Source organism: Cervus elaphus, chromosome 29 (assembly GCF_910594005.1).
Source record: "Cervus elaphus chromosome 29, mCerEla1.1, whole genome shotgun sequence".
In the NCBI taxonomy this organism is placed as follows: domain Eukaryota; kingdom Metazoa; phylum Chordata; class Mammalia; order Artiodactyla; family Cervidae; genus Cervus; species Cervus elaphus.
The window spans coordinates 24,239,571-24,253,539 of record NC_057843.1 but is presented as its reverse complement, the minus strand read 5'-3'; the positions used below and the strand labels follow the sequence as shown (position 1 = coordinate 24,253,539).

At 39.0% G+C, this 13,969-nt stretch overlaps 1 protein-coding gene across 4 annotated transcripts in view; it reads right to left on the bottom strand.

The window, feature by feature from the left end:
* SLC24A2 (solute carrier family 24 member 2) overlaps nt 1-13,969 on the bottom strand; it is a 279,753-nt gene that overhangs the window by 221,870 nt on the left and 43,914 nt on the right. The gene's annotated exons all lie outside the window — the stretch shown is intronic.

Here is a 13,969-nt window from a genome sequence, read left to right as displayed (position 1 = left end):
CAGATCTACGTGGTATTGGGGGAGGGGGGAATTCCTTATTCTCCCTGGTCTATGGGCTTCTGCTTAACAAGGATTATTTACAAACACTGTGATCTCTTGATTCTTTAAGCAAACTCAGCACTAGGGAGGCCACATCTTCATCAGGAAAAGGAAGCACAGTCAAGTCCTTTGTAGCCCTAATCAAGATTTCTTCATCAGTTTTACAGCACCTCAAAAACCAAGTTTCACCTCTTGGCAAGACCTTTCACTATGGGGACAAGGACTTCACTTTAAACACGGGTGGGACTACACTTCCTCTCAACAGGCCGTCTCCTTGCTGCAATAATAATACTCTAATTGCTTGGAAGAGAATATAAAATTCAGGAATATCTTATATCTGGCTGAAAAGAAGGTAAAATCTGGTTCCTCAACAATAGTACAATTTTCCTTTGTGTATTAGTGTGACTCTTGAGTGTATCGCTTTGGCTTATTCTTTTTATTTTGTTTCAGTATAAAGCAAACGAAGTTGCAGTGGGTTTTATTGCTTCCAAGCAGCAATCAGAAGGTACAGCCCTTCCTCTGAAACAGGAGAAGAAGTGCAAGAAAAGGCTGTGCTAGAGCCTGGAAACCTAGGTGACCTCCAAACTGAACAGAGTGTGAAATGTGATTTTGCTCTCTTTAGAATGATTATCAAATTCCTGTTGGCTAATAAGACCATTTGGCATTAAAAATCCTCTAGTTTGTCATGGAGATGACTCACTTAAAACCGTTACAAGATCGTGTTATTCACATATGGTTAACTTAGTTCACTTCATCTGCTGTTTACCAACTGTTCTATAGAATCTTTTTGCATCCTGTAGAATTGATCTGTTTACCTCAAGGCAAATTCAACTGGATCTATAGAGCCTTTTCTTTTCTTTCAAATCAAGGAAAGTTTACCAATTAAACTTTGGGTATATTTTGGGTTTGTTTTCTTCATGTCAGAAAGGTTGTATTTTATTTATTGTTTGGTAGTACACAGCAGGTCATTATCTGGCTGGGCGCCTTGGTGAAGTCAGTCCCAGATTTATGATTTGTACCTATTTCATTTAGGCACTGAAATAATTCAGGGTGAAACTTCTTCACCATTAAAGAAGCAAAGATTTTATCACTTTAATTATAGGGAATGTAAAAACAGCAATTGTGTATCAGCAGGCTTAACTACTCTTGGGTTCTTCTTATCAAGTAAATCTGTTGAGATTTTATGCTATAGAGTCCTAGCTTAAGTTGGCAAGAATTCTAGACATTTTTATGTAGGCAGAATCAAACGAGAGCGGGATCTTTATACAGTGACATTTTTGTCATCACCTCAGGAAACTAAAACAGAATGTTTCCGATACAACCCAGATTTTGAAAAGTGGCCTTTAAATAACTTGCAAGCTTAGCTCATAATCAGCATTTCTTTTGTGCATTAGAGTTTCACTTGAGTTCCCCTACCTTCTTCCCTAATTCATTTTTCTCTATAGAGTTTGCACCCTCCCTGACACTATATTATTTATTACAGTAGTCTTACTGTCTCTATTGTCTATCTCCTCTACAAGAAGGTAAGCTCCAAGAGGACAGGAATTTGGACCAGTTTTGTTCCCTGCAGGACACTAAGCACTTAGAAAAATGGCTACAATGTAGTAAACACTTGTACCATATGTTGGATGAATGAATACTACATCTTTCACTCTTCCGCCAACTATTTTTCTCCAAGCATTCAGGTAATTTCACTGTAAACCATTTTTTTAGAAGAAATAGTTTTTAAAAATTCATTTTTCCTAAGCATTGAAAAGACGACTCTATTTGAAAAACTACCCTCTAATAATTTACCTTATATGTCTCTGAGCAAAGATCAAGTCAGTTTTATTTGAAAACATGGTCATTTCCTATTGATACAAGAACTCATAAACCAAGATCTTTCCCAATACTTTCTCAGAGGGTAAAGGGGTGGCTTCCAGTCTTTATAGTACACCTCCGTAAATTCATAAAAGTGAAAGTGAAGTCGCTCAGTTGTGTCCGACTCTTTGCGACCCCATGGACTGCAGACACCCAGGCTCCTCCTTCCATGGGATTTACCAGGCAAGAATACTGGAGTGGGTTGCCATTTCCTTCTCCAGGTGATCTTCCCGACTCAGGGATTGAACCCGGGTCTCCCACATTGCAGGTGGACGCTTTACCCTCTAAGACACCAGGGAAGACCTAAGTTCATAAAAGCAAGCAGGTTAATCCTAAGGGCCTAAACCGCCCTGAGAGGTCAGTGTCATTAATCCTTTTCCAATGAAATAGCTGAATCCCCAAATGGCTTGCATTCTCACCAGGTAAGGGAGTAAGGAGCTGAAGTGGAATCAAGTGAGCTGGGCTTGGAAGCCATGCCCTCCTTTCTAAACATATCAGTCCCAGCTCAGGTCCAAAGAGTAGAGTCCCTCTTGTTCTTTGGGTTATTTATGGTTTTCTCAAAGGCAGATGGTCTCACTTGAGTTGCTCTGTGGGACTGGCATTTTTAATGAATTAGTGACAGGAAAAAAAAAAAAAAAATTGACTCACTCCCAGCTGGATAATTTCAAAAATACCAAACTGAAAAGAATGATATCTCATAAATTCAGGCAAATGGGCATTAAGGAGGTTAAGCTGGCTGTCCTTTCAATATACTGAGTATTAGCATTTTCCAAGGCTTCGGGCTGGTAATGTTGTTTCAGTTCCGAAGACTATGCCTTTCATTAAAAATCTTTTATGCACTCTGCTTTGTTATAATAAAAAAAAGTCTTAAGGTGTCACAGGTAATGATTACAGAAGGTTCTCAGCTCTGGGGGGAGGAGTGCTTAGAAAAGGCAGGAACAATTTTCAAAGCCCACATACCATTTATCTCAGTACAAAACAAAAACAGCTATAACCAACAATTCACATAAGTTTAATTATACAGATTGTTGATTTAGGAAATTCTGGATATTGGAGGGCACCTTAATTTTTATACAGTCAGAGGGCCAAAGAACTCTAGGCTAGCTTTCACTGCCAGGAGGAAGGGTGTTTTGGTTTGTTCAGTTGCTATAACAAAATACCACAGACAGGGTGGCATATAAACAACAGAGATTATGTCTCACACTTCTGGAGGCTGGAAGTCTGAGATCAGGATTCCAGTGTGGTCAGGGGATGGCCCTCTTCTGGGCTGGAGATGTCTCCTGGTATCCTTGTGTCATGGTGTAAGGGGCTAGGAAGCTTGATGGGGTCTCTTTTATCAGAGCAATAATGCCATTATTGAGGGCTCTGCCCTCATCATGTAAGTATCACCCAAAGGTCCCACCTCCTAGAACCATCAGTTTTAACATTAGGATTTCAACATATGGACTTTGGGGGAAGTGTGTGTGTGCATGCTAACTTGCTCAGTTGTGTCTGACTCTTTGCGACCCCATGGACTGTAGCCCACCAGGCTCCTCTGTCCATGGGGATTCTCCAGGCAAGAATACTGGAGTGGAATACTATGTTCTCCTCCAGGGGATCTTCCCGACCCAGGGATTGAACCTGCGTCTCCTGTGGCTCCTGCATTGCAGGCAGATTCTTTATCGCTGAACTACCGGGGAAGCCCCTTTGGGGAGACAAACATTCAAACCGTAGCTAAGGACGTATTCAATAGCAACAATTTGCTTTTACTTGAGTTGAGGCTTGGGTTATAAAAGCAAAGCAGTACACTGAAAGGACTGAATTTACTGTATGTAAGTTTTAAAAGAAAGTAACTGCCTACTCATTAGCTGCAAAACATGATTTGGTGCTAAATCCCTCAGCCACAGACCTAATGTTCCTTAGATTGCTTTTAATTAGCACAGGGACATAGAACCCAGAGAAAATATGTGAGGACAAAGCAGCCCCACTGTGAAGTTTGGGAGACTGCAAAGCCAAAGAAAAATTCCCTTCCCAGTACATTAAAATCCAATTTAAGAGATATAGAAAGTGATATTATTCATTTTTTAAGGAGGTGAGGGGGAAATGCTCAGTCTCACATACTGAGGGTATATAAGCCAGGGTAGTCCAGAAAAAAGTAAATAATGACGTACCAAAAACAAAAAAAAGAAAAGCACGAGTCTGAGGTAGGTGTTCTGTCTTTCCTATCTCTCCAATAGCCATAGTGCCAACACCTTGCCAACCACAGAGCAGTCACTCAGCGTTTGTGGAATGAACTGCAAGGATAAGAAGGAGCTGGGAACTACCATTTCAATGAATGAACATTAGTTCACCTCACTTGAGTCCACAGGTAAATATAGTGGACTATCGTTTAGCGCAACACTTCCTATAGCAGCACAACAATCTCCCTCACGTTCTTCAAGCTTCTGATCAATTACCATCAGAGAGGAGGTAGGCAAAATAGTCAGAACTCACACAATGCTTCATCACAGCCAATGTAGAATGTGTCTTTGGAAAGGTTAAATGTGAAAACTGATTTTGAAGGTCATTTGGCAACAACTGTCAACATCTTGACTGTATGTTTATCCTACAGACAAAATACATAATTCATCTGCCCATGTGTATAAAGATGTGCAAAAATACTCAATGCTATGATTTTGGAATTGTAAAAAAGAACCTAAATATACATCAATAGGGGAAGTTAAACCAGTGATGGTACAACCCGACCATGTAATGCTGGACCATTGTCACAGAATGAGGCCAATGTACATTGTAGCAACATGAAAATGCAGCCAATGTATCTATTAAATGAAAAAAGCAAGTTGCATGAGTTATTTTTGTTTATAAAACACATATTTGTATATTTATATGTACATTTCTTACTGCTTGAATTGCTTAAAATATGGATATATTATCTTTACACTAAGAGATCTAAGCACATTTAATTATCTAACGCATATCCTTTCTAAGAATACAAAGAAAGTGAAAGTGAAGTCGCTCAGTCATGTCCGACTCTTTGTGACCCCATGGGCTGTAGCCTACCAGGTTCCTCAATCCAAGGGATTTTCCAGGCAAGAATACTGGAGTGGGTTGCCATTTCCTTCTCCATTTCTAAGCACAGATGACTGCATTTAAACTCACATTTGACATCGTTTTAAGTGGTAACTTCTACTTCTTCCCACACTTAAGTCCTACAGTTCTTGGTTTATTTTTTACTTTTGGTAATAAAAGTTTCTGGCAATGTAACAAAAAGATACTCGTCTTTCAAGCACTTGACCATATTTAAAACTGCCATGCTTTTCAGGCCATTTTGCTTTATGCTCTATTTGTTCAAATGCTGAGGGATATTGATTTATCTTGAGGTACCTGTTTTATTTATATATTTTTTGGTTGCCCTTGGTCTTAGGTACTGCAGAGTACTTACGTACTCCACAACCAGGATTTCTCCGGTTGCAGTGAGTGGGCTTCTCATTTCTGTGGCTTCTCTTGTTGCAGCGCTTGGGCTCTAGGCTCTGGAGCTCAGAAGTTGCAATGCATGGGCTTAGGTGCCCAGCAGAATGTGGAATCTTCCTAGACCAGGGATCAAACCCATGTCCCCTGTACTGGCAGGCAGAATCTTAACCACCAGACCACCAGGGAAGTCTAAGAAACCTATTTTAAGACAAGCCAGCACAAAGCAGTCTAACATGGTAAATAAAGCAACTGACATATTAAGTTTAGCTTACTCTTCTCATTTATATGTTGTCTCAACAGTTAGCCATTGAATAAAATGTAAGAAATGGTTTCAGTTGTTGGAAAAGGTATGGACTTTAAAATCAGATCTTAGTTTGAATCCTGTCTCTGCCCTTAACAGGACTTATTTCCCCTGAGCCTCAGTCTCTCCATTTGTAAAATGTGTTTCTTGTGAGGATTATCCATCGTGTTACAGACAGAACGTCTCTGTCCCCAACCACCACCAGCCCCAATCTGTTTGTTGAAGATCTAACCCCCAGTGTGACTGCATTTGGAGACAGGATCTATAATGAAGTAATTAAGATTAAACGAGGTCATCAGGGTGGGGTGCTGGTCCAATAGGGTTGGATTTCTTATAAATGAACACAATAGAGTGCTCACTCTTTTCTCTCCTGCTGCCTAGTGAGGACACAGTGAGGAGACTACAGTCTGCAAGCAGGAAAAAGCTCTCACCAGAAACTGGTTCTAGCTTCCAGAACTGTGAAGAAATAAATTTCTATTGCCTAAGCCACTCAGTCTGTGAAATTTTGTTACAGCAGCTAGAGCTGACTCACACACACAGCATGGGTGAAGCATTAAAGACAGTACCAGCTGCGTAACTGCCACTGAATAAATGATGACCTCAGGACAGTGTCACTTTGCACAACAACCTATTATTGGAACATGATGCATATTGGGATTATGTCCCTACTCTGCATCACAACTACCTCCAAAACGTGAAAAGTGAGGACTGCCTGTATACTTACATTTCTTAAAATAATCATGTATTGTAATTACATGTGTGTATATTTAACAGGCTTCTAAATATATATATATATATATATAAATAAATATATACATATAATTACATGGTGGCTCAGATGGTGAAGAATCTGCCTGCAATGCAGGAGACCTAGGTTTGATCCCTGGGTCAGGAAGATCCCCTGGAGAAGGAAATGGCAACCCACTCCAGTATTCTTGCCTGGAGAATCCCATGGACAGAGGAACCTGGCTGGCTACAGTCAGTGGTGTCACAAAGAGTCACACACCACTGAGCGACTAACACTTTCATGTGGTTAATAGTAATAATATTTTAATGACAACAATATACCATCAAAGAAAGATGATGGATTACTGTCGTCTGTTCATTCAAATGACACCGCTTGGATGTAAGTGACCACAACCCCTAACCACCGTGCATAGTCAAGTCAAAGTGAAAGTCACTCAGTTGTGTTTGACTCTTTGCGATCCCATGGACTATACAATCCATGGAATTCTCCATGCCAGAATACTGGAGTGGGTAGCCTTTCCCTTCTTCAGGGGATCTTCCCAACCCAGGGATCAAACCCAGGTATCCTGCACTACAGGCTAATTCTTTACCAGCTGAGCCACAGGGAAGCCCAATAATACTGAAGTGTGAAGCCTATCCCTTCTCCAGTGGATCTTCCCAACCCAGGAATCGAACCAGGGTCTCCTGCATTGCATGTGGATTCTTTACCAGCTGAGCTACCAGGGAAGCCCAAAGTGAGGAACTAAAGGACTGAAAATTCATCTTGTAACTGAAGTGATTATCTTAGCCTGGAAGGACAGGGAAATACTATACACAAGAAAACAGATTGTCACCTCGCCATTGCTTGAGTGATAACACTTAGAGAAGACAGAGAAAGTTCGGAGAAGGGTATGATCTCTTTACACAGGTTGCAACTTAAGCTGGGCTAAAGATGTGGAAGTCCTGATTGCACAACTGCTTACAAGGAGATAGAGGACCAGTTCAAACACTCATAAATTTAACGGTGAAGGGAACTACACTGTGATGTAAATTGTCACCAACACAGTATCTAAAGGCGCACAGTGTTGTTCATGGTTATGAACCCACCCACTAGCTTTGCAACCCACCCACTGGGAGTCAGTTTCTTTAATCATTTGAGCATTATGTTCCTGGTCTGTAAAATGGGTATAAAAATATCTACCTTGCAGGTTGTAAGGATTTGAGAACATGGAGGAAAAGCATTGAGGTCATGCTGGTACATTGCAAGTGCTCAAAAAATGATTCCTACTGCCGTTTATTATGATGTCCAACATTTTACCTTAGAGTTACTCACTGGTAAAAACAACAGCAACAAGAAAAAAACATTTTCCTGGTGGATATTTGGATATATGCATAAATGGGTGGATGCAGATACCTGCCTGGTTACACTTACACTCAGCCCAGGGCTTGATCCCCAGAGGGCACTCAGTTACACCCGCTGCCCAAACGAACATTCCAGTGGCTTAGCACCACTGGCTGGAACTGGAGAGGCAGAGGTTGTGGGATTAACGTTCAAACGGTCCAATTAGCTTCTAGAAAGCTCTCTGATTAGTGGTTTGGACTGACAGGGCACCACGAGACCAGCACTTTTGGGAATGCTAGAAATGCTGGCTGTTCATGGTGTGAGTATATCCACCCATGTGACTCCTTCAGGGCTGGCAGCCTCATATAGAGGCTTAGCAATGTTGGGGATGTGTCAGGATATAACCCCAACCTCATAACCTGAGATCTACCTCTTTCCCAGAGCTGTGCTGGATCGTCCTCTGCCATTACTCTGCCTCCAAAGGCCAACTGCACATCATATGCAGAAACCATGGCTCTGACCATGAAACGAGGGACTGACCGCCAGGGTCACTTTTTATTGCAGGCCCAGTGGCCCTCCCATCTGCCTGTCAGCCTGGAGAAAAGGCTGAAAGCTGAAAATGGGAAAATAATACAGCTCCAACTGTTAAGAAATCCTGATTTTTTCTTTCAGTTGTCATCCTGTGAGTAAAACCTAGGAATTACAGGTTAACCTGTAACCTGTGTGTGTGTGTGTGTGTGTGTGTTTTAATTTCAGATATGGGCAAAAGCCACAGGGATGCATTCCTTAGACCACCCCAGGCCAAACGGTGTTGGAGGAAGAAAAGAGTGACTCCAAAGTCACATAAGGATGGAATATTTTGGAAGTCTTAAGATGTGACTGGTGTTTAAAAAATACAAAAGGCTAATATGGTTCTAAGCAAACACTGCACATATGAGCTGCTCTCTGGTTGGTACCCGAGTCCAAGTTTCCAGGCCTGATGGCCTTTGGTTCTTGAGTCTTAGCAACAAAGGAAAAAGCACTGTCAATCCAGGGTCTTTGGATTTAGAATTCTCTTGGCTCAGTTCTTAGCACCTTTTATGTGAATGCCCTTCTGCATTGTGTCTCAACACCGCTGACCTAAAGGTATCAGAACCAAAGTTCTTGAGGCCCTTCAGTCCAAAATTGCTTCACAGCAGAACCATCTCCATTCCTTTTGGTTGCAGCACTTTCTTCACTCCCTTGCACCTTTTGCCCAGGTCTTGTTCCAGTGATGACCTATAAGAAAATTTTATAGAGAATGCTGCTTGCCGCATAGGACAGAGCCTAGCACAGTCCTCTCGGCACCTGGCTTGGTGTCTAGATTTGAACAGATGTTCCAGAAGGGTTGGAAGGGAAGAAATCTTCCCGTTTAGTTATTTCTGGAATAATCCTAGTATCCCTCCCCAGTTTTCTTGACATAAAAATCCTCCAGCTGGTGGTTTGCAGCAGTTCTCCATGACAGTGGAAACAGAATGCATGGGAGGGTATTAAGTTGATTAAAATATTCTAAGACTCTTAATATATATGGTCCAGAAAGTAGTAAAAATACTCATTTTTATTGGACTTTAGTAAGTAAAGGATCTATATGATATATCTCTATAGTTTTAACAAAACAATAGTAAAGTAGAGGAAGGAAAAAGAATGTAGTGATAATGATAAATTTAAAAAGTGACAAAAAAGAAAAAAGAACATTTATTTAGAAAGACATAGAAACTAGCATGATAGATTATACATCCATAATTATGTCAACTATACACTGACTAAATACTCTAAGAGACAAAGACTGTGAACAGTAGAAAACTGACAAGTGCTAACCAAGAGAAGGCTGGTATAGCTATATTAAAATTATATAAAGTAGACTTTAAAGCCAAAAAATTTACTAGAAATCAAGAAGCCATTTCATAAGAATGAAAGGGTTATCTCAGCATAATGATATAATAATGCTCAATTTGTGTATTTTATAACATAACTTCAAAATATACAAAGCAAAAATTAATAGAAGTAAACAAAGAAACAGAAAAACTACACCATAGTGGGAGATTTTGATGTACTTCTCCCTGCAAGTGATAGAAAGAACAGACCAAAAAAAAAATCAGTACTGAACTAATTGAACATTTGAAGGATGTGATAAATGAGGATGTCTGCTGCTTTTTCCTCTATACTGCATTGCACTCGAGGTCTGAGCCAGGCTCACTCAGGCTCATTTGCAGGGACAGGGGTAAGAAGACAAATGGAATCTATGTTCTCCACATGTAAATCTGCAAAAATTACAAATCAAGTTACAAACTGTCAAAATATGTTCTGTACTCCTAACTTGACAAATAAATCTTTATAATGATAAAATAAAAAAGGATAAAGCTAATATTTCTGTATAACTTAAATTTGGCAAAATATTAAAGATGATTAAATTTAATTATTACAGTTCACCTCAGGTGTTCTGTTGATGTGCTGGCCAGGTTTAAATAAGTCATAAAATGAAGGTATGAAAAATCCATCAATTATCATATATTTATTCACAAAATTATTTTTATATCTTTATTTTGGAAAATTTGTCACATTTCTATAGTAAAGATTTTCATATAATTGGTACTATTAATGGTAATGATTTGAAGATTAAAAAATAAAATGCAATTGCAGTCAAGGTATGTAAAGTAACATATTCTTATAAAAATAAAGAAAATATAAAATATTGAAAAGATTTTCTGCTTTCAAAACTACATCTCTTCTATAATATTCAAAATTATGTATTAAGGCTAAAGACAAAATACAAATGAATTGGTCAATCTCAAAATTTTACATAAAAATTACTTAAGAAACCTGATATATTTAAATGTGAAAACAATAAATTTTATTAATATTGATTATGCATATAAAATATTTCCAACTCTCACATTCAATGTCCTTCTATATGTCAATGAAATGAATCAGTACAAGGTCTGATTCATTTCTATGAAATGAATCATATATATTAGGTCTCGACTTAAAAATATGCATATTTATGCACTCCCGGTGCTCTGCCGCAGGGCTGGGGCTAGGACTTCAGGATTTCAAAAAAAAAAGCAAATTTAAAAGTAATATAAGAAAAAAAAAAAAAAAAAGTAATATAAGTTGTTTCCTACTGTAAAATACTCCTCAACTGGGATATGCAATTGCTGCAAAGGTGTTGCTAATTTATGCATAATTTGCTTTTTCCCAGAACTACAAATAAGAACACAAGAGAAGTAAGAAAACAGGAGCCCAAACTACTGGGAAACAATACTTTATTATATAAGGAAGCTATGCATTCATACTATCTAAAATGAAAGATTTGTCGAGTTAATCAATTTGTCTTTTACCTCAGTAGTTCTGCCACTCCAGCCCGCCCCCTGCCCCCCACTACAAAGCAAGGTTAGTTCCCACTATCAACATGGACACAACTCACAAACTGTCATGGAATCTGGATGCCATCACCTTTGATTCAAAAAGAATGTGTAAGACTTGCAGAACCACTTTTCTGGAAGGTGGATGTTAGGGTAAAAGTGAATATTGGAGTAAGATCTCAAGAGAGAAGCTCATGCATTTTATAAATTTTTTATGTTCAGTATATATTTCTGATATGCTGTTCTAAAAGAGGTACTGGCCTTAACCAGAGCAATAAAGCAAGAAAAACAAATGAATGGTACAAAGATTAAAAGGGAAGAAGCAAAGCTTCATTATTTGCAGACAACATGATTGCACAAATTGAAAAGATTATCTTCAAAGAAACTACTTGAATTAATAACTGAATTTAACAAACCAATTATATTTCCATACAAAGAAAAGAAAATATAAAAATTAAAAATTATTACATTCAAAATTGTATGAGTCTATAAAAATCATTCATCTAGGAATAAATCCAATAAAAGATATGCAGAGCATCTACAAAGAAAATGAAATTACTTAGAGAAATTAAAAAGTGTAAATCAATGTAAAGGTACAAAATGCTATGGATAGAAGAGTCTATATTGCAAGTAATTTCTACTCAAATTACAGACTGAATGCAATCCTAATCAAAATCCTATCAGGTAAATTATAATAAGTTGATTTAAAATTTATATGCAAGTAAAAAAGGCCAAGAATGACCAAGAAAGTTCTGAAGAACAAATTTTACGAATGTATACCATTAATCCTTACTATGCTCAAACTACCGCACAATTGCACTTAACCTCACACGCTAATAAAGTAATGCTCAAAATTCTCCAAGCCAGGCTTCAGCAATACATGAACAGAGAACTTCCAGATGTTCAAGCTGGTTTTAGAAAAGACAGAGGAACCAGAGATCAAATTGCCAAAGTCCGCTGGATCATCGAAAAAGCAAGAAGAGTTCCAGAAAAACATCTATTTCTGCTTTATTGACTACGCCAAAGCCTTCGACTGTGTGGATCATAATAAACTGTGGAAAATTCTGAAAGAGATGGGAATACCAGACCACCTGACCTGCCTCTTGAGGAACCTGTATGCAGGTCAGGAAGCAACAGTTAGAACTGGACATGGAACAACAGACTGGTTCCAAATAGGAAAAGGAGTACATCAAGGCTGTATATTGTCACCCTGCTTATTTAACTTATATGCAGAGTACACCATGAGAAAAGCTGGGCTGGAAGAAGCACAAGCTGGAATTAAGACTGCCGGGAGAAATATCCATAACCTCAGATATGCAGATGACACCACCCTTATGGCAGAAAGGGAAGAGGAACTAAAAAGCCTCTTGATGAAAGTGAAAGAGGAGAGTGAAAAAGTTGACTTAAAGCTCAACATTCAGAAAACTAAGATCATGGCATCTGGTCCCGTCACCTCATGGGAAATAGATGGGGATACAGTGGAAACAGTGTCAGACTTGATTTTTTTGGGCTCCAAAATCACTGCAGATGGTGACTGCAGCCATGAAATTAAAAGACACTTACTCCTTGGAAGGAAAGTTATGACCAACCTAGATAGCATATTAAAAAGCAGAGACATTACTTTGCCAACAAACGTCTGTCTGGTCAAGGCTGTGGTTTTTCCAGTGGTCATGTATGGATGTGAGAGTTGGACTGTGAAGAAAGCTGAGCGCCGAAAAATTGATGCCTTTGAATTGTGGTGTTGGAGAAGACTCTTGAGAGTCCCTTGGACTGCAATGAGATCCAACCAGTCCATCCTGAAGGAGATCAGTCCTGGGTGGTCATTGGAAGGACTGATGCTGAAGCTGAAACTCCAATACTTTGGCCACCTCATGTGAAGAGTTGACTCATTGGAAAAAACCCTGATGCTGGGAGGGACTGGGGGCAGGGGGAGAAGGGGACGACAGAGGATGAGATGGCTGGATGGCATCACTGACTCGATGGGCATGAGTTTGAGTAAACTCCGGGAGTTTGTGATGGACAGGGAGGCCTGGTGTGCTGCGATTCATGGGGTCATAAAGAGTTGGACACAACTGAGCGACTGAACTGAACTGAACTGAATCCTTAAAAAATAGCACCACAGTCACACAAACCCATGAAGCTCCTCTGTCCATAGGGTTAGAATCCAGGCAAGAATACTGGAGTGGGTTGCCATTTCCTTCTCCAGGAGATCTTCCCAACCCAGGGATCAAACCTACATCTGCTTTGGCAGGCAGATTCTTTACCACTGAGTCACCAGGAAAGCCCTATAGAAATAGAAAAACTTAAAAAAAAAAAAAAGGTAGACAACTCAATGAAAGCATGCACAAGACTTAAAAAGACTTCACAAAATATATCTAAATAGCCAACTAAGTGTCCGAAAATGTGATCAAGAAAACAAAACTAAAAGTGATAACGAAACTCCATGACACAACTATTAGAATGTTTAAAATGAAGAATTCAGACAATGCCAACTGTTGCCAAGGATATAGAACAACTGGAACTATTAAAAGGAAAACTGTCCTCACCACTTGGAAAAGTTGTTAGAGGTATTTATTTATTAAAGTTGGACCGATGCATATTACAAGATCCAACAATTCCTTTCTTGATATATACCCAAGAGAAATGTATACAAAAGTGCACCAACAGTCATGTACAAGCATATTCGTAGCAACATTATTTGTAATAGCCAAAAGCTGGAAATAACTGTTTTTATATGAATGGCAGAATGAATGAATAAATTGTGGTATACATACGATAAATTACTACACAGTAAGGAAAATAAATGAACTATGACAAAATGCAACATGGATAAATCTCATCAACAAGGCAGAGCAAAAGATGCCAAACAAA